Here is a 23,918-nt window from a genome sequence, read left to right as displayed (position 1 = left end):
CCTCAGGCTCGGAATGGCCGTGGGCGCTTCCCTGCCCAGGGGCGCAGGCCGAGACAGTGCTGTCCTCCCTGCAGGAGGGGCTGGGGGGGGGGAGACCAGCTGTCCTGTGCTGACCTGAGGGGGCTGCTCCTGGCCGCACAGAATGGCCCGGTCCTCTGGAGGGAGGCACTCACCTGCCCTGTCCTCCTGCAGGGAGCGGCCACCGCTCCAAACCTGGGAGCGGAACCCTGGACAGCAGCGGCTGGGGAGAGCTGGCCGAAGGCGGCCCAGGCCCCTCCCAGGGCGACCCGAGAGGCGCTTGGCTAGCGTGCCGAGGCCCCCACCGACAGCCGCCGTCTGTGCCCAGCTCCTCCCGCCCCTGCCCCTGGCCGAGCAGGAGAGGCCGCCGGCGCGAGCTGGGATCGCGCACAGAGCAGGGGCGCACGGTGGAGGCTGCGGGCCCGGGTGCGCCCGGTTTCCTCTTCCTGTTGCTGGCCCTGTGCTCAGGGCTTTAGTCTCTGCTATGTTCCCGTTTTAGCAAATTCTATTCTTTTTATTTTGTTCCCTGATCCGGGGCGGGGGCGCAGCATTTGCCTAGAGGCCTTTTCTGTCCCTCAACCTTCCGGCCTGGCCTTCTGTCTCCTCACTCTGCTCTCCCAGCCGTGACCACCTCCTCCCCCTCCCCTCCCCTCCCCCTTCTTTCCCCTTCCCCTCCCCCTTCTCCTCCCCCATCCCCTCCCCCTGATGCCACTCTTCCATGGGTCACAGGTTCCCTGTTCCAGGGGTCCCACCCCCGAAGCCACACCGTGCGCCCACGCGTGGAGGGGGCCCCTGCCGCAGCTCAGCTGGCAGCCTCTCGGTGCTGCTGCGCGGTCCTCAGTGCTCTGTGCAGGTGCCGGGACAGGCTCGGCCGCTGGATGTTAGGCTCTCAGCGCGTCTCCAAATCTCTCCAAGACGTTATTTTTGAAAACCTTCGTGATTTGCTTGCGTGTCTCACCGCTCTCTCTTCAGTGTTGGGGTTCACTGCGCCGGATCTTTTTTGCGTAGACAGGGACGCAGTCAAGTTAGTTGTAACAACTCGGGAACAGTTCATGCTTCGTTAAATCAGATACTACTACATATATGTAAGGTAACACGTTTTGAAGCTAAATATATTTACGTACACATATATACTTCAGTGTGCAGATACTCTTTGTTTTATTTACATGCTTTCTTGGAATGCTGTAGGTTAAACCCTCCTGCGGACTGACGGCTGTCTCCAGGCAAGTGCTCTCGCCCCCGCCCGCCCGGGCCTCACCCCCAGCCCTGTCTGTTGGGAAATAAACCTGTTGTGCATTAGCTGCCCAGCTGCGGTGTGTTACAGTGGTCCGAGCTGATGAAGACGCGGGCTCCTGCATGACTTAAAACCCTGACAGAATAAGCTCAGTAGACCCGTGGCCTAAGCCCCCACGTGCTCAGTAAGTATTTCATTAAGATTTTTAAGAATTAACTTACTGGTACGCTTTTGACCCCCAGAACGACCACGTTCATCACGGGCATCCGTGGCTGTGTGCTCCTGACCCCTTTTTCCCGCTCCCTCCCTTCCCTTCAGTCCTCCCCTCTGCGAGTTTCTTACACAACAGAAACCATTTGATAGTCTTAAGTATGATCCCAAGATACATCAACTTAACTAAACATGTCTCAAATTTATCCTTCTTTATGGCAAAGCAGTACCCCATAAAAAGCACATTTTCTTTATCCTGTTCATCTGTGGATGAGCATGTGGGCTGTTTCCAAGATTTAACTATTACAAACTGTGCTGCTACAAACATGGACGTGCATATTGTACTATGGTGTGGTGCTTTTCTCTTTCGGGAAGATCCCTAAAAAGAGAATAGCGGGGTCGAATGAATGGAATCTCTAGTCCTCGTTTTTTAGGAATCCCCATACTGATTTCCATAGTGGTTGTACCAATTTGCTCTCCTACCAAGAATGGAGAAGGGTTTCTTTTCCCCCCACAGCCTCGCCCCATTTGTTGTTGGTTGGTTTCTTGATTATCGCCATTCCTTCTGGAGTGAGATCAAATCTTAATGTTGGTTTAAGTTGCATTTCTCAGGTGACCAGTAATGCTGAGCAATTTTTTCATCTTTTTATTTGTTGTTTGTACTTCTTCATTTGAGAAATGTCTGCTCATTTCAGATGCCCATGTTTGGGCCAGGTCTTTAAATTTTAGGGGTTTGATTTTTTAAGTTCTTTTATATTCTAGATGTTAGTCCTTTGTCTGACGAGCATGTGATAAAATTTTGTCCCATGTTCTAGGTTGTCTTTTCACTGTGTTGGAGGTTTCTTTTGCTGTGCAAAAAATTTTAGTAAGACGAGATCCCAGATGTAGGCATGAATAAAATGATCGAACAATCAAAGCACACACTGTCCTTTTTGAAGATTAACAGAGATCAGTAGTGTAGTGATCTATCATATATAAAATCTGTTCCCTCTTTCTCTCCTCCTTTCCCCCATCCCAGCCGTTCTTTCCTGTTCAGCAGTTTCTCTCCCTTTCACTTTCACAACATCTATTGTACATTCTGGATCTTATTTACGCTTACAGTTTTTTACACTAGGGAGACAATATGATGTTTACACAAAAGTGTCTGATTTTCTTCATGCTTGTATCTTGTAATCTAAACAACTGCTTTGAAGATAACAGTATGCAATATACTAACCAATGTTAATCTCCTGTTACTTTATTTTGGAATTTAATATCATCCTTTCTATTCTTTTTTCATTTTTTTAAAGATGAGATCCCAGTTATCCATTCTTTGTAAAGATTGAGAAACTGAGAAATACCAGCCAGTTGAGTGGAGATGCCAGCAGGGCAGGTGGATGTCCGAGGAAGGGTAAGAGGCTCTGTGGGCCCGTGGACCGCGTCTGACACCGGCCTCCTCATCTGGTCGTGCCACTTTTCTGGCAGTTGGCTCACTGCTCTTCGGGGTCCTTCTTCTGGTCTTGGGCCAGTGCTTTTAAGTCACGGGCGACACTGAGGCATCTTAGTCTTTAGCACGTGCTCTTCACTGCTGCATGTGGACCCTCACATCGCCACCTGGTTCTCCAGCCTCGCCACTGAACAGGTTGGCACCAAACTGCTATGACCAATCCCCAGCCTGTGTGGCACAGCGCCTCTCTGGGGATAGCCACTTTGTCTCCTGTGCATTGTTCTTACTTCTCGCCAGGTCTCTGTGCCAACTCACTCTGAGGGTAAAGAGGGGGACACAAATAGTCTGGAGGTTCACAGGTGGGGGCTGAAGTTAGGGAGTCAGAAGTGTGTGCAAACAAAAAGAACACACTTCCTGTGGGGAGCCGGGTGAGGCTGTGTGGGAGTTGCTTCACTCTCTAGACCGCGCCCTGGGTCCCGCTGTGGAGTTATGTGGTGGTATGTGTTAGACTGAGAATGTCTCTCAGGAGCCTCATTTGTACCTAGGCAGGGCTGGAGGAAGAGGACTGGATCAGGGAGGCACTAAGCTGCCTGGCTCTTAGGAGGTAGGAAAAGGCAGCTACTGGCAGAGTGACCTAGCAGGGTGTGTCTCCTCCCTGCTCCTGCCTTCTCTCTCTGCCTCCCGGTGGCGGTGGCCATGAGGTGAGCTATTTTCCTCTGCTCAGACCTTCCCACCACGCCATGTCTGTGTTTAACCCTGCTAACCTCTGAACCATAAGCCAAAATAAACCTCTGCTGTTTTAAGCTGTGAAAGTTAGATATGTTGTCCCAGCAAAAAGGAAAGTGACTAAGACATGAGGGTCATATCAGACTCCTTCCCTACATAGAATATTTTCTTTCAGTGGTGATTTTAAGCAGTCAATTCTGGTGGGTTCCTCAGACCTTCAGTTATGTGTGCCTATGTCTGAATTGCACCATGAGACACACTTCTAAAATCCTGTTCAAAAGGAGGAGTGAGTCTAACAGGGCAAGAAATGAGGTATGAAGTTTAAGGATGGGTTCTGTATCCATCACAGTGATTGCCCAAGTCCAGAGCAACTCGAGGCCACTTCACAGAAGCTATGTGCCCATGTCACCTCCTGGCCTCTTCCCCAAAGTAGGTGAGAATTAAAGTCAGCTTGCATTTGGTTTGGGAAAACCTGCATGTGCTCTTGAGACCATCCTCGTGCTCCTGGACAGTGCCTTCAGCTTTCCTGACTCAGTGCAAAGGTTGCCTCTTCTTGAGATGCATTTTCTTCTGTGCCTTGGATTAGGTGACTTTCTGTGTTTCTATGCATCTGGCCTGTATAATGGACACTGCCTGTCTTGATCTCAACATTTCTGCACTTTTTAGACATAAAACACCTTTTCCTTGATGTGTTCTTCAAGACAGAGCTTTGTCAGACCCAAAGAGCATGATTCAGTCTCCATCGCCCACAAAAGATCCTTCGCACGTATTTTCCACGTATGTATTTAGAATACCACTTCTATTTAGCTCTACTTGAGCTTTTATGAAATAATTGTTCATTTTGTATCTGTATCATTTGTCTCTATTTATGCATCTGCACCTTATGGCAACACTCTTCTGTTCTGTTCTATGTCTTCTCTACTTCCCACCAAGAAGGGGGCTAGAGTTCCCTCTTCTGAATCAACCCTGGCTCCATGACTTCCCTGCAGCAGAGAGTGTGCGGAGGGCACTTGTTTGGTGTCCAGGGCTCAGTCAGAGGAGGGCTTTCTGATTTTTTATGCTCTCCGGGGATGTCACCACTCCGGGACTCCCTTCGGAGCTCCCCTCTGGAATCTTAGGTGATGAGAGAGGCCTGCAAAGTATCCTTGTGCTCTTTTCAAGTTTCCAATGAGCCTTGCTCAACCCTCCTGGCTGGGGACCGCACTGAGCAGGCGGTTCCTGCCATTAGTGACTCAAGCTGCTCCCAGCTATTATACCGGAGAGCAGAGATGGCATCCTCTCTTTTCCCTGAATTCAGAGCACATGCACAGAGTCATGCTGTCTTATGCCAGTTTGGGAGTCCGTTACCCCACGATGGGCAGCTAAAACGCTTGCTTATCAGATGAGTTACTGCCTAGACCAATAGTGATGAAACTGTGCCACACAGGCCACGTGGGCATGAAAGATTGGTCACTCCAGCCTTTCTCCAGCAGCCACACATTGGATAACAGCACACAGGGGGGCTGTGTGCATGCGCGGAAAGGAGTAGTGGCACCAGGCATGACATCATGAGCAGTGTGAGTACTCAGTCTCTAAAAAGTTTGCTGTCACTGGTCTAGACTGTGCATTCCAGCAAGCAGAGAGTGTGATTTGAACACTTCATGCAATCATCTGAAAATTCAACAGAACAGAAGGACTGGCCTCATCACGGAGAGTTTTTCTCCAGTAGATGACTTCAGACTTCAGTGCCAGCTCTTCCCTACACGATAGCAGGTGGCCCCCAGACTGCAGGCCTCAGCTCTCCTGGCCTCCCCGGTACTGGACTTGCCAGCGTCTGTGACTGAACTAGCCAATCTCCCACCATAAATCTCCTATCTGTCTACCTACCTACCTACGGTCTGCCCATCGATCTATAGCATCTCCACTGTCTTCTCTGTGTCTCTTGATCTGTCTCCACGTACACAGCCCATTAGCTCTGTTTCTTTGGAGAACTTGACAATGTAATCTCCACAGGATCTGAAAGAGTGGATGTCGGTAGGTGGTGTCCTCTGGGTGACATTTTGGCTGTCACAACTCAGCATCTCATGAGTAATACGGCTGGACTGAGGTGCTACTTCTTTTAAGAGAGGCCTGAAAGTGAGTGGACACAAGTCAAGGGACATCGACCTGTGGCATGAGGACCGCTATTCATCTGTGTGCATCACAGGTCCTGTGTCCAAACCCATCAGTGGTGTCCATCAGTTCCTCACGAAGCCAGGGGATGGGCCTTCAGTGGTGTTTCCAAAAGGTAGTGTTGAAACATCAAAGTTTTGCCCTGGAGTAAAAATTACTCTCTGTAATTATGAAGAAACAGCTCTCTCTGGTAGCAAGTTATAGCAGTTTCTTTAAAAGAAGAAATGACTAACATGTAAGAGGCTCTGGAAACTTTGGTAAGAGAAATACACGACCAGCAAGAGGAAATTTATCTGGTATCCCTCCATGTTGTATCTATGAATTATACACAGTATGTTCAAAATGCAGAGGTATTATTTTTGTTATTTTTTAATAGATGAGAAGGTGGGAACTCATAAGAGTTACAGAACTTGCTAGTGATTTGCAGCACCCAGAAGGGAATTTGTGTGTCAGCCAGAGTTAGGACACTTCCAGAGCCTGCAACTACCCACTGCAGCTGCTGGCTGCCCCTGCTGTTAGAGACCTGCCCAAAGCAAGAAGAAGAAAAAACTTCTTGCTATCACCAGTCTCTGGGTTGCTGAATTTTCTCTGGGAGGCCGCTGACAAGTGAATCAGCAGGCTTGCAGCCTCTGCACTAGAAAGGGGCAGAGGTAGACCTGTGGACAGGGAGAATCTGGCCCAAGACTTTGCATCCTAGGTTCTGCTCACCAGCTTCAGTTTTTTTCTGTGTGGTCAGAGCATGCCGAATTTTTACTTCTGGTGACCCAAGGGTTAATCATTTAATACAGGGAAAGTGTCTTTCTTATTGTTATACTGTCTAGCATGTTTGTTCAGGTCAGTGGGAACTACTTGTCACCATAGTCATTTAAAAGCCAAGCTGAATCTGGCTGTGTCATCTTTACCACATGAATTTCTGATGATTCTGAGTTTCCTGACTCCAGTCGGCAGAAGTTTTTATGGGTCAGGCCAATAAGGGACGCGAATAAGAATTGACGTTCCTGCTAGGATTGCTCACTCGTGAGACCAGAACCTCCTGAAAGGGAGGCTGAGAAAAAGGACCAGGCTGGGGCCAGGAAGCGAGGAGAGGGGACTCTGGATCTCTTAAGGGTGTCTGCCAGCTCCCACACATGCAAAGACTTGGGGACCTTCAAATCAGTCCCTTGTGCACAGAGTAGAGGCACCAGAGATGACTGTACGTGAAAAAATGGTCAGAAGATTTGATGTTTTCTTGCTCACTATGAAACATCAGTGAAACACAACAGACAAAAGATTGGGGACACTGTAGGTAATATGAGCATAAATAAATAGCACCCCCACTAACTCAGAGCTCATTTGATTCTGCAGTGATGCCGGGCTTGATTACCGTGCTTCTTTACATTAGTGCTTCAGAGGACTCCAGTAACCTAAAGTGTGTACAACCAGAAGTAAATGGCTTTACGTACCTCACAACCAGGATAAACCTGGTAGTCGATAAACCTGCCACTTGGCTGTTTGGTATGTAAACCTGATAGTCAGTAAATCTGGAAATGAACCACAGAGGAAACAAAGGCTGTCTCCAGGAGGCAGCCCTGCTGAGAGGTCACACTGCAATAGCAGTTTTAATGGGAGAGCTGCCCAGGTGCTTAATCTCGCATGCAGTTTTCAGTTCAGACTACGTTCAAAAGGGTGTTCAGCTGCAAGAAAAGGAGTTGAAGAGAAATTGAATGAAAAGTATAAGTAAAAGATCCCACTGGCTCTCTTGCCGACGGGCAAGCTCACGGCCTTGAGTTCAGCTCCCAGCACCAAAAGAAGCCAAAAAAAACCCCACAACAAAACAAACTAAAAATCTCACTGGACATCAAAATAATATAATAAACTGTAACAGCAGTGTTGTGTTTTAAAGAAATGAATGGCAATGCCACAGAATGGACTCTTATGTGGTCTTTATGATTTATTTATTTCTTTATTCGGTACCAGGGATCAAACTCATGATCTCGCACTTGCCAGACAGGCACTTATGCTGCTGAGCTAAACCCCTGAAGATGTGATTTACTATCAATGATGTGAAAAAGAAATGTGGAAGAAAATGTAGATGGCATTAACTACCTGGAAGCGGCTCTGAATAGGGGATTATGGATGATTCTTTAAATGCTTCTTTATATTGTTTCTCTGCCTTCTAGATTGTAAAATATCATTGCGATAGCCAGGAGACAGGAAGCAGGCCACTTAGTTTTTAAACTATGGGAAGTAGGTGCTGTCCACCACTGAGGTGCCCAGCAGAGTCTAGAGCATAGAAGGGGTGGGTGGTTTGAGGTGGAGATGCGTTAGTTTGTTTGCTGTTACAACAGAACGTGGCACCCTGGGTGGTTTATGGACAGCAGAGATTGATTTCTCACCCTGTGGAAGCCCGGCGTGCAAGTTCCCAGACCTGCAGTGGACTCGGGCGTTGCCATGGCCTAATTCCTGATCCATAGACAAGTTTCTTCCTGCTGTGTCCCTTTGGAGCTTTTTAGGGTCCCTGAGAAGAGCATGGGTCCCTCACATGAGGTTCCACCTTCGTGAGCTCACACCTCCACCACACGGGACTGGATCTGTATATGAATTCTGGGGGATAGATATTGTCTTAGTTACTTTTTACTCATCGTTGAGACAAAATACCCGATGACTAAAGTTGGGAAAGGAAAGGTTTATTTCTTACAGTTTTTGGAGGTTTCAGTCCATACTCAGTTGCCTCCAAGGCAGGGTGGCTTGGTAGGGCCGCAGTTCATGGCGACTGCAAACAGCAAGGCAGAAACCAGCAAGAGAGCAAGACACACCTTCTTCCTGCCATTAAATTACAACCTGGCTCCACCCCTCTGTGGGTGTAGCGCTGACACCATCAATCCAAGCACTAGACAATGAACCAATCACAGATGCATAATGTAAATGCGTGAGGCCTGGGGGCCACCGACATAGACCATGACAGATATCAAGCCTCTACTTAGGATGTACAGAGACTCTGGTAGGAAGTCTGTTCCTCCTAGAAGGCATTGGGAACTGCTGGTTTCTTGGATCATAAAAGCAGATGGACATCTCTCAGTCTCATTATTGCTTTTCAGTGCTTACTGGATAAATTCTTCCTGCTGACTTTTGTGTGTCCATGGAGAAGAAATACCTATTTCATTTGGAGGAAAGTTACCCTAAAGTACTTTTCACACTAATTCGAGCTAAGGTGACTATTTTGGAAGCTTGTCCACACATGGGAATAACAGCATGCTTTGTGTTGAGGCTGAGACCATTCATATTAACAAAAGAGCACAGCAAAGTGAAGCAGTGTGCTTTGGATGTAGCAGTGTTCCACAGCATTCTGATCATCTGAAGCAAGGACCTGTAGATGTGACTGAATATTATATGCCACCTGGTTTTAGAGCTGCAGGGGCCTTTAGTAGGTACTTAATCCATTTACAAATGGATTACCAATTTAAGATACTGCATCTTAAAACCATACAACCATGTGCATCCTGGGGTCAGTGTGACAAGTGCTGCTGGGGCTGGTGATCTGTGTTGTAAAAGCATAGACCAAGCAAAATCTCAGGCCCACCAGCAATTGTATCTAAATTTGACAAAGTGGCTACTAAAACAAGTAAAACCAAGGCAGGCCACACATTTTTGGGTCCTGTGGCCTTAGCCAAATCCTCTTTTGCCTCTTGGTGAAACTTCATTTGATGTCATGGAGATTATCTCTTCAACTGGCGAGCTGCTGGCTCCAGATTCCCAGAAGCACCAGGGCACAGTCAGTGGTGAGTGTGGGTCAGCCTCGGACTCCTCACGGCAGAGGGGGGAAGCAGTCCTGCCAATCATCAGATGGCTTCGAGCCCTCCAGGAAGGAGCGAAAAATGAACGGGAGGAGTGTCAGCACGCTTCCTGGAGAGCATCTCAGAGAGAACGGCCTGCGGTTCGGGGCAGGTTGGGGAGACGGAGTAGCAGCAGACAGGCACCTGCCTCGGCTCCTGCAGGGGCTGGGGTGAGACTCCCCACATCTGCACCCGTGAGCTGCTTTCCTTCCTGACGTCAGTGTTACCACAGTCAGCAAACTCAGTGCTGTTTTGTTTTTAAGTGTTAAATAACAAAATTTTTTTATTAGTATGTGCTTGCAGAACATGAAGTTTACATGCATCCATGCACATAACTCAGATAACTTTAAAAATTTCCTTCCCCTTCCCATCCACCTCCCTCCTTCTGTCTCTAAATTCTCCTTCTCCATTTTCATTATTATGTTATTATTATTTTTAGTTCACGTTGGTGACACGTAGTGTTTGTCTTCATTGCAGGTTTGTTTTCCTGCATACACATGACACATCTTACATCTTTCTATCCCCTTCCTTGTTCTACTCCTCTTGCCTTTGGTCTCCAGCTCTCCTTCCAATTTGCAAAAGGTCTCTCTCCCTGTTTCCTTCTACCCATCCTTTATCTTGCTGTTTATGTGTGCTTTGCCTTACACAACTGAGAGCTGCCACAGAAGGAAATTCATTGCAATCAATGCTCACATTAAGAAAGCAGAGTGAGTTCAAATAAACAACCTAATGAGGAACCTCAAGACACTTGAGAAACAACAGCAGTTCAAATACAAACCAAAATTAAGGAAGAAAATCATAAAGATCAGAGCAGAAATTAATGAAATTGAGACTAAAATTTATAAAGCATCAATGGATTAAAAAGCTGGTTCTTTGAAAGAATAAACAAAATAGATAAATCTTTAGCCAAACTTACCAAAAGAGAGAGGAAAGACCCACGCTAATGCAATTAGAAATGAAAAAGGTGAAATCACAACACATCACAGAAATCAATAATTGGAACCCAAACAATTGAAAAATCTTGAGGAAATGGACAGCTTCTTGTACAAATCCAAAACTAACACGAAAAGACACAAAAACAGTGAACAACAATAAGAAGCAATGAAAGTGAAGCAGTAATAAAAAACACCCCAGGACCTGATGGGTTCACTGCTGCATTCCACAAAACCCTTAAGGAGCAAAACTCCTCATGGCTACCCCTCAAACACTTCAATGCAGCTGAAGGGATGGAGGTTTCCACACTCATTTCTGGAAGCCAGCATCATTCTGAGCCCAAAACCAGACAAAGACACAACTGAAAAAGAAAGCTACAGACTGATCTCCTTGATGAATAGAGATATAAAGATCTTCATGGCTGTTTTTAAAATCACAGCATGTTCCATTTTCCTTGCAAATTTGAAGCTCAGTTTTAGGTTATTTGTCCACCTGGAGCTGGCATGTGACAGATTGTGCAAGAGCACACCCAGGCCTGCCTGAAGATCTCATTCTGAGATCACAACGAGCACATGTTTCTGCACCAGTGTTGCAGACCAGTAGAGAATACATGTCACACAAAGTGCTCTCTCGCCACCCACTGGCTTTAGTGTGTGGTCAGAGAGGCATTGTCTCTGTGCTCCTCCTTTGCCCCTGCCCAGGCGGACCTTGCCATGAGGATGCAGCCACAAGAGGGCAGTGGGGCCACCCAGCCCGAGACCAGCTTCCTCACCCTCCCCAGCCGAACAGCTCCTCACCCAGGGTCCCGGGTGAAGCCCTGCACCGCACAGAGCACACCGTGCATCACTGGCTTCCTCTCCTTTTGTTTCAGTCCTACAGATCTCAACTAAAAGACTGAAATGACTAAACATGAGCAGATATAAAACTCATACTTATTGTTAAAGAATGACTTCTCTCTCTCTAAATGCAGTGTGTTTTAAAACTTGCTTTTTCTTAAGTTGTTCAGTAAACTTTAACCTTCACATCATTTCAGTTCTTACTAAATGGAACATAAGTGACAGCGAGCCTACTAAAGCAGAATTCTGGTATTTCATGGTGACAGGGGACAAGGTTCTTAGAACTGCAAGGGAAACAGTTTGGGACTAAGTCCCTCTTTGTAGGAAAATGACCTGGCCATGACAACAGTTTTAAAGTAGGGTTGCTTGCTGCTCCTTGGTCTGAGATTTTTGTTAGCCACGTGAATAGGGAGCCTTGGGCATTTTAAACACTTTAATGGTGTCTGAAAAGAAGCTTCCCCTTAGTTTGTGAGGGTTTTCTTGTTTTGCTTTTGCTCTCCATATAAGAGCTCTTATGAAGGTGATTTTCCCCGATAAGGTCCGGTGAGAGGTGAGGCAACAGAAAGGGCAGAATTAAGAACTAGGAGAGGTGTTCAGGAAAAACACTGTAACAGGTACAGGGAAACTTAACAGTGCTGACCGGGATGACGCCGCTGAGGGCAGGCCAGGATGTGCAGAAACAGATGGGAAAACTCTTCTTGAGGGAACAGTATACACATGTGCAGTGAAAGGAGCAGCTTCAGGGGAACCTGGAGGGGGGTCTTGGAGTTAGCACCCAAAGACTAAGGTCAGGGATGAGGGCAGACCCTGCCAGTGCGACCTGAAGGCCACCAGCCTGGTGCTGAGGGCGGAACCCCAAGCATCACAGTGCCCACAGCACTCTGCCCTGAGCCACAGGGATCCGCTGTGGAATCCAAGTCTTTGCAGGTTGCCTTTGCAGGTTGCAAGGGGCATCTGGGCTGGAAGGGCTGGGAGGGATCCTGCAGACCCCTGGGTATGGGCATGGGCATGTGCGCTCCAAGAAGCTGTGTGAGGTGTGAGCCCAAAAGCCAAGCCCTGGTGACCCAGCCAGTGGTGTATGCCTGGCCCGGTGGCCACATCCAGATCACCAAGTTCTCAGCTGCTGGGGCCAAGGGCAGGGAGATGACAATGCAGGTGGGGAAGGGCCGTGTCTCTTGTTCTGCCCTCAGGGGCTCACACACCTGTCTCTGTGAGTGGTGCTGCAGCTCAGGGACCCCTTTGGCACCACAGGGACCCTCTTTAGGGCAGGGGTTTTTCCTTAGCTCTGAGCATCTCCAGCTCCAGCAGATCTTGAACTTGATCCAAGTTCAGGGATCACAAGCAGAGTCACTATCGCAGGAGCAGGGGTGCAGAAAGAATGGGATGGATAAGGAGGGTCTCTTAGGGGGAGGACACCAGTGTCTGAGGCTAGGGTGTCTGGCAGAAGACATGGTTGCTCCTGGCTGCAAATCCTGGGAGTTGCTGACTCCAACAAACATTTATGTCCTGGAAGGCAATTGCATGATAATTCTTTCTAAGTTATTTCCTTTATTTTGCTGTAGTCATCTTTTCCTTTAATTATTTGAAATAAAAATAATTATTACAGGTCTCCAATCCACATACTGTAGCAAATGCAGCCATGGGTAGTCCAGTGTGATCCCCATGAATCATGGGGTGCATACTCTGTGCTTCCTGTCCCCGACTTCTGGTTGCCACAGAAACACAGGTCACCGGCGAGATGTGCTGTCCTGGCCTATACCAACCAGCCCCTGGCTCCACCAAAGACTTTCTGATGGCAGACTTTCCCAAAGGGCCTTGGGAAGCATTTCACACTGTGGCACAGCTATGAGAGGACTCGCTTCACTCTGCAGACCCTTGGAGCTCATTTTCACCTTCTGCACTGCCTCTGAGCACTGCCTCACCATCCGCTTCCCCACACCAGGGGAAAGGTGCTGCTTCCTCTCAGGTGTCGCCTTCCTGATGGCCCCAGAGCTGAGGTAGCACTTGGAGAGAATGCTCTCACCTGCCAGGTGGGTGACCTTGATGATCTGGAAACAGAGGCAGACCCCCAAGTGACAGCCGTTTCATTCTGTGGTGCTGTCTGCAGTGGCATTAGAGCTTGAAGACCTGAGGCAGAGGCTGCCCTGAGAAAAAGCAGCAAGAGTTGTAGGAAAGGCCTGGGGGTCCTTGTGGGCTCCTGTCTCCTCAGGGACATCAGACAGACTTGGCCATGGTCTGGGAGGTGACTGCACTTGCACCTGGAGGAGCAAACAGCGACTCCAGACTGACAGACTAATGGGTCCTACTAAGGTTTAATTCAGCCCACTGAGGAATGGAGTGTGGTGCATGCATCCTCGCTCCATTTCCAGAACATCTCTCAGAGCTTCCTAAACTTTAATGTGCACTTTTGCCAGGTAAGGAAGTTGTCAGAGTGGACTCTGAGGTAGGAGGTAGGGCCTCAGGTCCTCAGGGGTGACAAAGTACCCTTGGGGATAAAGGCCTGTGGACAGCAGTGCTCTGACCAGCTAACGTGTGAGCAACCTGTACTCCCTCACTTCCCAGGCTCTGCCTTCACAAATGAGAGCAAAGTACAAGCACTTTAGGACATGGGGGCAGCTGTGGTGGGCGACTATAGGCTGAGGCAGCCCTGGAGAGGAGAGGAGGCCACCCTAACTCTTCAGTGGATGCCCAGAGATCCACCTTGTCCTCCTTGGGCCAGCACAATAGCAAAATGCAAACTGTCCCCCGCACAGAGTTCTTCCCAGCCTGGCTGTCTGTGTCTCCTCACTCCGGTGCCCTGATCAATCGATGACCCCACATAAAGCAACTCGCTGCACCAACCAGAGGCTTCAGAATACAGCCTTGAACTGTTTATAGAATGAAGGGCTTGGGCTAATTTAGACAAGACGGGATTATTGGGGAGTCTCTTAGGTGCCCCTCATTAGCTGGAGAAGAGCCAAGGATTGTCCTGTGAGTGTCTTCACCTTTCTAGCACCCCAAGAAATAGAACCCATATTGCAACACAGCATTGCTTCAGGGTACAGCTGCGCCTGCCACAAATGACCTTTGTATTTCACTCTTGTTAGCTCAAGTGCCCCCTTCCCAGTTCTTTCTTGGCACAGGCTGGGTTATAAGTGAGCTTCAACAGCTGGAGAGCAGAATTCACACTCTTCAGGCCTGCAGCCCAGCCTCTGGAAATCTAAACGTCACAGCAGAAAGAAAACCTTTTTAAAAATAGGTTTGAAGAGGAAAAGCCCACAAAAGAGCCTACTTGGATTGAAGGGAAGCTAGTCAAACAGACATGGGACAAACTAGTGACTGTGTGTTTCTAGCAGGGATTGAGTTCGAACCTGAGGACAGAGCATGAGAACTCCACACTGGCTCTGACTTCTCTGTCTCACGAAGCCCTGTGTGTGGCTGCATTTCTGGAAAAGTCTTTGCTGCAGATGTTTCCTTTTGTGTCTGAGAGCCCACTGACACCAGACAGCTACTAGACTGGGGCAGAGGAAGATGTTCAGAACGTCACACACACCCTCACCGCTGGCTGAATGCCCTTGTTCCATTGCTTCTTCAAAGCTTCATTTCTTGGGGATGGCTCCAGTGCACATGAAACATTACAGAGCGCGCTGTGCTTCGTCTCTGTTCATATTTTACATTCGCCACAGCAGGAGACACTGGGAAGATAGAGGGGAACGGGAGAGGTACACCTGCGTTTCCTGCTTTTGAGGAAAGAGAAACTGCAACTGAGACTATGAAGACCACCCGTGATGACCACAGCCACAGCCAGCTCCTCAGAGCTGACTCGGGCAAGGATGCTGCCTTCATCCACTCACCTCTTCTGAAGAAGATGCATCTCACTTTACATTGGGAGTCTCATAAAAACCCAACACATCACAACAAAACACAGCAACCCCCACCAAACCAGAGGACATTTGAGATGCTGACCAAGAATAGAGCCACCCTGTGTCTCTGGTGGCTGTAAGTTATTCTCCGTGAGTTAGCTCATGTCATCCCCACCATTTATAAAACCGGCACTGCCCAGGGCAGGATAACCTGTGTCTCTAATACTGTGTGCTGAAATGTACTTTGTAGAAGTATTTGAGGCGCAGTGACTGGTACTGCCCAATGGCTCGAGATGATCCTTTAGGTTCTCAGGGCCTCAGCTGACCATTCCCTGTCTGATCACCACAACCCTCATGTGAGGGGGCCTGGGCTCCTCCTTCTAGGGCTTCTATGTGGGGACAGCAGTAGGCCCTGGTCCAGCAGGGATCTGCCTGGCTTTGTGGTCTTTACTCTTCCACGCTTCCACCCTGGTGTGACAGACTGGCAGGAGATGGGGCTCCAGGAGTGCAGCAGGGACCACACCCCAAACTCACAGTGTGTGGGATGGAGGATCCCAGCTGAGTCCCCCAACTGTGAGACATGAGGAGCCACATCCCAGACCCAGGGAATGAAAAATACACTTCTCAGGGTCTCAGAGCCTTGCACTTCTTAGGGTCTTGCACGCTCTAAAGGCCGAGTTAAATAGATGTCCATAAAAGAATTTTGAAAAGATGAAGAAAGATCAACTTGCAAAACCATTCCTCTACAGCGCATTGAATGCCCAAGAACAACTGCTGCTTCTTTCTCCTGCTCACCAAGACCCCTGTTCATGCTGCTTTTCAAAATGACAGCATGATCAGTTGGACTCACAAATGGCTTATTTTGGGAAGAGAGTAGAGAGAGCCGTGTGATTCACCATGGCAGTTAAATGAAGTGAGAACGTGGCGTAGTGTGGGGCTGGCACCTGGGCGCTGGCTGCCTCCCAGATGGGGTCGCTAAATTTAGCAGACTGAAAGTTCTCCCTTGCAACCAAGCCCAAGGCTGCAGTCTGGTTCCTGGAGTTTCCTTGGTGGCCCCACTTTTTGAACCTGGCCCTGCCATTGCTTGGTAAGGGAATTTCAGAGTGCGGGTAATTAAATCCCTGGGACTTGACGTGGTCATCTGTAGAATGGAGTGAATCATGGATGCCTGCTATGGAGGGCGATGGCTAACTCCTGGAAATGACCTGGAGATCTGGAACAAAACGTTTATGTCGCAGAGTCCTGCAGTCCCAGGAGCATAGGAAACCACGTTGGGTTCTTTTCCACCGAGCATGTGATGGATTTAGACAAGGAGAGGCCTGGGTCAGAACCAGATAGGTGAGGCCCAGGAAAGAAGAGCCCCAACTTAAAATTGGTCAGAGGCTCTGAGCGGGGCCAAACCTTGCATGCCCCGGGACACCGCACGGGGCCCTCATTATATGTGTTTGCACCTCAGGATGCTTAAATTACCTCAGATCATTTCCACAAGTGGCAAGAAGGCCAGTGATATCCATTTTTACACAATGCTGCTGTTTGAGTCCTACTTCCTTGAACATGTGTGTGTTGAAACTGCTTAGTTTTAGGACCAAGCCCACTGGCTAAACACAAGCCGGTTAACAGAGCTTCTGTGCTGCACGGTTCCTCCTTCCCTTGTAAGAGACGCAGCCACAGAAAACCCCTACTTTGTGGAAACTACCTAAAACTCCATGGCAGGAGTCAAGAATTTATTCCTTTCAGGCGGTTTTTTTCCTCTTCCTCAAACTGAAGGTAACTTATTAAAGGAATCAAGACTCCTACGCGGCACATGTTGCAAATGCTGTAATATGTGCTGGTAAGTGGGGTTCCAAATCCTACACACACACTGGCCGCCACCAGGAGTCCTCACTGTGAGTGCTACAGATAACCAGTGTCCTTGTGAAATGTTGGTTCATCAACACGCTGGCACAGTGTAACTCTAAATGTACAGAAATCCCATGTCTGGGTATCAAATGTTATTTCTGTTTTTTATAATTCAAGAACACTTAATGAAAGTGTTTTAGATTCAATAAAAGCAAGCTAAATGCTAGGCAAAACTTTAAAATTGTTTAAGGATTTTTTTTTTTTTTTTGTCTTTTTGAGACAGGGTCTCACTGTGCAGTTCAGGCTGGTCTTGGGCTCACTTTGTAGCCCAGGCTAGTCTCAAGCTTGCAGCGATCCTCCTGCCTCAGTCTTCCAAGTGCTGGGATTACAAGCGTGCACCACCACCATGCCCAGCTTAAAAGTGCTTATTTTAAAGGCTCGACTCTTTTAATGGTGTTCAGCAATGAATAATAATTTGGAAGTACTCGAGAGCGTTAGCTTTGCTTTAGGAAACGTGCAGCTCTTCAGCGTGTTTTCCACATAACTCTTTGTGCCCAGTTACGCTCTCATCAGCTGTTCGGCTCAAGGGATGTGTGGGTGCCAATGTCATGGTGTGACTGCAGGCCACCTCTCACCGCTGCCCAGGTCACAGTGACAGTTCTGGGTCTTTGCAAGGAAGCATCACCTTCAGGACTCCAAGGGCAGGAAATGAGAGATCAGGGTGGTGGCAGCCAGAGTTAAGGTATGACTCACCCATGCCATGAGGTGAAGGCTGGGCCTCCTGGGGAAAGCCAGGAACGCAGGTTCGTGCCTTGTCTGCCTCCATGCTGCTGAGGCTTTCTACAAGCACTGATCTCAGAACGGTTTCTGTTGTCTTGGCTCCAGTCAGGAGGATGGGGAACAGTCTTACTTAGGGTTCCCTCAGGCTAACACAAACAAATAACCCAAACAAACATCACCCTATACGCCTCCTGGTGTGGGAGGCCTCCAGCGGAGCCCTCAGCTCTGTGCGGTGATCCGCATGTGGAGGCCTCGGCATCAGATGTGTCTGCAGTGTCTTCCTTGTCCGCCCTTGCTCTTGGGGAGCTGTCTCTTTTCCCATCACTGGGTTTCAAATCGAGCACAGAGAAGGTCAGTGTCCCGTGGGTGCTACAAGCCTCAGGGCTAGCCTTGTCTCTGCATTGAGGTCCACCCTGTGTCACCTCTTCTCAGCTGTTCCCGCAGCTCCTGAGAGCCCCCCGCCCCGTCCCCTCAGTCCAAGAAAGGGGTGGTGATTCCGGGTCCTAGCAGCCTTGCAGGAAGCTCAGCGCTGCCCTCACAGCCCTGCCAGTATCCACGGTGCTTGTGCACTGCATGCGCTGCACAAAACGCCCACTGACTCTGGACTATTTATAGGTGGGAGAGAGTGTCCACTTTGTCCTGGCTTCCAGCTTCTCTCTTTCTAGATTTGCCCAACTTTGTGTTTATTTGTATTGATTTATTTATTCAGTCCTGGGGCTTGAACCCTGGCCACCACACACTCCAGGCAAGCACTGGGCTGCATCCCCATGTTATGTTGGAGCATTTCTCTTCCCAGCCCATCCCAGAGAACATTGTTCGTTCCTCACAACTCAGTGAAAAAAATATCTCCAAGGAGTCAGCTCAAAAAACTTTCAGAATTGATCCCCTCGGCCGCACCCCTCGTATTCCCTCGGCTTCTAGCTGGCTGAACTTGAGTTCCATACATTTCACTGAGCAGAGATTTTACTCTCTGAGACTATCAGGCCTCCATCATTTTGTGGCTTGCTGTGCCCCAAAACATGCTGCACAGATTGCAGACAGAGTAAGTGCTCACTAAACACGTTTGTCAGATAGAGAAACAGCAGCTGATAAATGGCAATCGCACACTGAGTTGGCTGGAATTAAACTGCAGCCCAGAGAGACCCAGAGTAACCAGAGCCTGGGACACATGGGCTGGAGTAGCCTTTTCCAGACATTGCCTGGTTACTGTCCCCAGGTGCCAAGCCAAGCGTTCTCCTATTACAGCTTTGTGATCCTTTTGAGACAAAGTGCCAGGTTTAGATGTAGCCCTGGGCTGTGGTAGCTCACTAAGTACAGGTGTCCTCAGAAGCCATCTGTAAAGAAGACCGTTGGGCCGCTGTGTGCTTATTAATCCCAAGGGTTGTGGGGAGCTCCATGTCGTTTTAATCAGTTTGACAAGCACAGCTTTGTTTAGACACCTGCTCTGCTGCAGTCTCCAAAGGTAACTGATATCTGTGTGCTTGTACGTGCCCAGACAGGCTTCCAGTTCCAGATAGCAACTAAAATTATCTTTCTTCAGGGATCTATTTGAATCTGACATGTGCTCATTTATTTCCTTCAAAATGCAGCAGAGAAACAAGTGTTGTTCTGGGATAGTTCCCTCACAGCCTTTTAACCAACAAACACGCGTCAGGCATGGGGAGTTCTGAGCCCCAAGGGGCCAGCGGAAAAGGAGGCAAGGCTGGGGAGCTGTGGCCTCATATCCCCCACACGGAGCTGCTCGGGCGGGCGGGCCAGGAGCACGCTGGTCCTCCTGGCTGCAAGCTGCACCCCGCTCCTAATGATCTTCACCCTTCCATTTAACTTAATACAGCACTCAGCCTTCCTTGGTTTATGCAGACCACATTATGGCTCCTGTTTCTCAAATGCTCTGGCCTTGTCACCTGTGAGACCCAACCTGCAGTCTGGGGCCTCTTGCTGCTTTGAGGGTGTTTATCTGACTTCCCAGCCAGGAGGCGCCTTCTAAGGCTGGAGTATGCAGCCCTTCACCTCTCACTGTGGCCCCACGGGGCAAATTCTCCTCCATTGACGGAGAGCACAGAAATCAAGTTGAAGATTATAATGTAACAGGCTTACACGACTAAAGCAATCTCTTGAGACTCCTTCAGAGACTAAAAAGCAGACTGAATCATTGCTTGAAAACTACTTTCTTAGAGCCTGTTACGAGGAATTTCATGCTAATGACAGCTTCCATAACGTGCAGTAGTCTGTAGCCCAGCATGAGTAATATCCATAGAGGAGAGGACTTTATGAGTGCACAGTTTTCATCCTATCAGTCACAGGAAAGGAAAACAGCAGCCGGAAAAATCCTTCAAAAAAGACAGGATTCACCCAGGGCTCACCTGGAGACTGACATAGAATAGGTTCAGAAGCTGTGATTCACCTTGCTGAACATTTAAAGACATCTCGAGGCTTTGGCAGATCATAGTTTTTGAATGTAAAGTGATTGAACTTTGAGGTATTAGGAAGTCTATTTTTATTTATCGGTGCCATACTACTAAACCCTGTATGTTTTCAATATTTTCAGGAGTTGCATTTTCACACAGACGGCAGAATCTATAGGTTTGCCAGAAGGTGGATGTTGTATGTTTGCTACAGCAAGGTGCTGAGGACTCCTTTTTTAATTCAGTTAGGCTAAAACCGAGAAAGATGCTGTCGCACTTTAAATTCTGCACAGGAAGGACTGATAGAATGATAGAATTTTATTGCTGGAAGAAATTGAGAACAGGTGTTAGAGAAACATTGGACCAGCAAAGAATTTAGATTTATCAGATTTGTATTAGATTTACTTTTTAAGAAAAAGGATAATTAAAGGCGTCATTGGCAGTTCTGAAGAAGAAAGAACCTCATTAGCTTCTAAAACTTTCTAGGGGTTTTAAATGGTACATCACACTTAACTATGGAGTGATAATTTAATCGGACAAAGTTTTATATTACAGTGCATCAGAAGCATGTGGAAAGGGAAGGGTAAAATTAACGTACGGAGGCTTTTCACTTTGGAGATGTAAGGATTTCTTTATGCATTAATTCACTTATTCATTGAAAAATGATTACCAATTATGTTAGACACTGAACATAATGAGCAAATAAAAGTAAGATATCTTTGTCCTCAGTGGGACTGAAGTCTAGTGGGCGAGGCAGGCGATGGTAAGAGAAACCCAAGACGCACCTGGCATTAGGAGTAACATGGCTCGGAGAGCCAGAGACGGGTGAGCAGGACTTGGGAGCACTGAGTTGGAAGACTGACCCAGGCCTGTGAGGGAAGGGAACAGCATTTAGGGCCAAGGCAGAGAGAAGACAGGAATCATCATAGACGGGCAAGCAGGACAGAGTGTGCCCCATGGTGAGGGTGCAGATCTGAAGGCCGAGGAGCTAGCTCAAGGGCTGGCCCCGCCTGTGACCCTGTGAGGGGGTGAAGCTTTAAGAGGTGCAGCTTGCAGAGTGCATGTGGGGGGCCCGGCTCCCTTTCTTCCTTCTGCCCCGAGGGGAGTGATCTGCCTCCCTGTTCGGCCCCGGCAGAGGCCCCGGATGCTGGAGCCAAAGGTTCTGAAACCATGGACCAAAGCTGCCTGTCTTTCATGACTGTCTCATCTTGACTGTCTCAGGTGTTTCGTCACAGCTATGGAAACTTGACTCGTGCAAATGACAGTTAGCTGAGGGAAACAGCAAAACCTGCTTGTTCTGGCTGCTCGGTGACCTTCCCTCTCAGAGAGGAGGATCTTTCCTTTCAGACATGGAGAGTACCAGCAGTTGCGGGCCCTTTGGGACAAGGACCAGACAGCAGGCTCCCTGCTCTGTGGCTTCTTCACCTGGCCAGCTCGCCCCAGAGGGCAGGCAGTGTTTGCGATCCACACTGTGATAGCTAAGCTTTACTATCCCAGACTTACATCCAGCTCAGTGGTAAAAACACACATAAAACATGGATTTGTAATTCACAAGCTAAAAACACAAGTGGCCAGCAGGCCTCAACCACTGGCAAGGTACCATCTGACCAGTAAATAGGGAGTGAAAATAAACATAGAAATAATTTTTTCATCAAATTGGCAGAAATTCAGAGAGTGGAATTGCGGTATTTTGTAAACTATTGGTATTTTTGAAATTGACCTGAAACAGGAATGTTAGTAACTGTCAAGACTGTGCTGATGCATACATCGTCCACCTGCAGCTCCACCTCGGGGTTCCTGTTTTAGGACTGAAGACGTCTTAAAGGACTGAAGAGAGGAAGGCGGAAGAGGCTCTGTCCTCTGCCCACTCTCAGATCAGAGTCTGGGGGCCTCCAAATTAGACTAGGAGAGAAGACGAGCGGGACAAACCCACGCAGGGATACAGGCAGGGGTACAGCGGGTACTCAGGGAGCCTCTCGGTGAGGAGCTTGCGGTGGGACTGGGTGTGTGGACACTGTCACCCAGGGACAGAAGTGGCAAAGTCAAAGAAAGGGATTTTGAGTCTCGAGGGTGGCAGAGTGTGGAAAGCACACAAATCGGGGACTGTGGGAGAGGGGATTGTGAGGTGGGTGGAGAGCTGGATGCCCTCTTGGGCCAAACAGGGCCTGGAGCTGTGTCCAGAAGTCCTCGGTGTCTGTCCTGGTGGAGGGCAGCACCGTCATCACCAGTGTGTGTCCTGTCCTGGCACAGAGGGAAACAGAGGGCCATTCCCTGTTGGCTTCAACACAAAGTCAACCTATACCAAAGTGCTGAGTTTTGAGGGGGCCTCGTCTGCTACTCTGTATAAAAAGTGCATTACAGTATTGCTTTTATCCAAATGAACCAGCTTTGTCGTACCCTCTCAGGGAAATTACTGAGCCTCCCAAAGCCTCATCCTCCACCTCTGTGAATGGAGATGAACGACACCGACTCACCTGATCCTTCGAAGGCTTGAAAGAGATACTGCACAAAGCCGGCCTGCTGGTACCTGTACCCCATCTTACGTGGAAAACAAAAGGGTGGCATGTCTCCCAGCTCCCTTGGGAAGGCTAAAGATGACCTTTGCTGAAGTTTCTCCTACTTCCAGATGTAAGAGCCAGTCAATGTTAGTTTCTTGCTCAAAATGAATGCAAGAGATGTATTTTAGAATATATTATTTGTTCTGATATTAGAACAGGGTTTAACTAATTGTGTGACACATTCAAATAAAATCAGAAATAACAAAAGAGTGACTAGAAATAAATACTGAAACTAATTTGAATATTGCTCCAAATAACAGCCATCACCCATGGAATCCACTGTGTTTGTATGTGTAGAACAGAGACACGGGAGGTGTCTCCTGTGCTAGAAGAGGAAGCCAGTTTCATTAAAAATGGGAATTTGGGCAGAGGGAATGAGAGATGAAAAAGTTGTTCACAAAATGAAAGAAAACGTCAGAACAGGAAGGTACAAAAATACAAGTGTCAATATAGCAAAATACTTAGTGGATCTGGACTTCAGTGTGCGCTCCTCTCACTAGCTGGGTCCCCGACAAGTTACTGGGCCTCTTTCTCACTCTCCTGTCCACGAGGCCCTTAGCTTCAGAATGGTTGTGATGACAGAATGGTATGATGTATGTACGTGTGTAGGACATGGCCTGAGTCACTGTAGATGCCGAGTGTGAGCTATTGTTATTACAACAGGCATGGGCGATGGAGGGAGCTGTGATTCCCTTTCCTGAATATCCAAGACTGGGCACATGTTATAAATACACAAAACACTCTCAAGTTAGAGTTAATGGTGGAACTCATGGGTAATATTTTAAAACAAACATTACCTGCTTTCAACATGGGAATAGAAGACACAGTAAGACCCAAAGGCACTGCAGAGACCCCGGGCCATCGAAAGGAAGGAGCAGGCGGAAAGGACCGTCTGTAGAAAACGTCCGTGACTCCGATTCCCCTTAGCAGTGGTAGTGGTGATGGAGTCAGGACCACCAAGCCTCGAGCTCCAGCCCATGTGGCTTGTCAGCTGTTATTTGCACTTTCCTGCCATGTCCCTGTTTGTAAGGTGAAGGTTCGGTGTGGCTGGCAGCCTCCTCGAAAGACAGTGAACATTTTAGGCTCTGTGGTCCACATTCTGCTGTGGCACAAAGCAGCTAGAGCAGAGCTGAACGTGCCTGGCTGTG

At 48.3% G+C, this 23,918-nt stretch overlaps 1 long non-coding RNA gene across 1 annotated transcript; it reads left to right on the top strand.

Moving 5' to 3' along the window:
- The first annotated feature begins 165 nt into the window (after positions 1-165).
- LOC134478643 (uncharacterized) lies at positions 166-9,929 on the top strand. Its single transcript, XR_010051382.1, has 3 exons — positions 166-1,436; positions 2,752-2,852; positions 4,281-9,929. It is a non-coding gene; the product is annotated as an uncharacterized LOC134478643 (long non-coding RNA).
- The last annotated feature ends 13,989 nt before the right edge of the window (positions 9,930-23,918 follow it).

This window comes from Cavia porcellus, unplaced genomic scaffold (assembly GCF_034190915.1).
Source record: "Cavia porcellus strain 051 isolate PalLab524CR breed Dunkin Hartley unplaced genomic scaffold, mCavPor4.1 scaffold_14, whole genome shotgun sequence".
NCBI lineage: Eukaryota > Metazoa > Chordata > Mammalia > Rodentia > Caviidae > Cavia > Cavia porcellus.
This window is presented reverse-complemented; position numbering and strand designations above follow the sequence as displayed.